Here is an 865-nt window from a genome sequence, read left to right on the forward strand (position 1 = left end):
CATAATTCAAATATCTGAGCATCAATAAAAAACACACAGATACGCCAGCGCTCTGGCTCACTCACACTGCCCCATTTCCCCCGTCCAATTGTATCCGCGAGTACGAGCAAGTAGGGCTATATAGCTACATATCGGCGACCAAGTGCAGCGCTCATTATTCGAAAAGTGTGCGAGCGAGACGGCGGCCATTGCGCCGCTCTGCCATCTCGCTCGCTCTCAGGCAATGGCTGAAACTACCTTTGCGGACGCGAAGAACGTTTCGAATCAACCGCCAAACCAGAAATTCGTTGCCACAAATTGTATCTCACGGATACGGGGACGGGGCTATGGTGTGTGTGTGTGAGTTCGAAAGAGCGGCACTTCGAAAACACCGCTCTCCTCGTTTCGAACATGTTCTTATTGCTCTCACACACACTGCCTGTGTGTGCGTGAGATCGTTACTTCGAAAAATACGTTTTCGAACTTCGACCCATCCAAAATTCTTATTGTTCTCACCGACACTGTCCGTGTGAGATCGATTCCGAGGGGTACAAATCATAAACATTCGAACTTCGAACTTCTGGACATCGCGGAACATTTTATGATTATATCAAGAGTGGTGGGACTGTTGGAGCTTTGAAAATGAAAAGACTATCCACACAAACTCTGGAGGTTTAAAACACGATGGAACCAACAAATGTTTATATTTGAATAATCAGTCTATTGGAATGTTAACTAGCGTTTAAAAAAATTTTGGCTATGTTTTAATACTCTTTCTATACTGTTTTCTACAGTTCAAACAAAATTGTGTGTTTGTATTTTGTTATAAATATATCTTACTTTATTCCTTACTTTATTTTTGTCTATTTTTGAAAAAATGATATTT

This window comes from Drosophila suzukii, chromosome 3, assembly GCF_043229965.1.
Source record: "Drosophila suzukii chromosome 3, CBGP_Dsuzu_IsoJpt1.0, whole genome shotgun sequence".
NCBI lineage: Eukaryota > Metazoa > Arthropoda > Insecta > Diptera > Drosophilidae > Drosophila > Drosophila suzukii.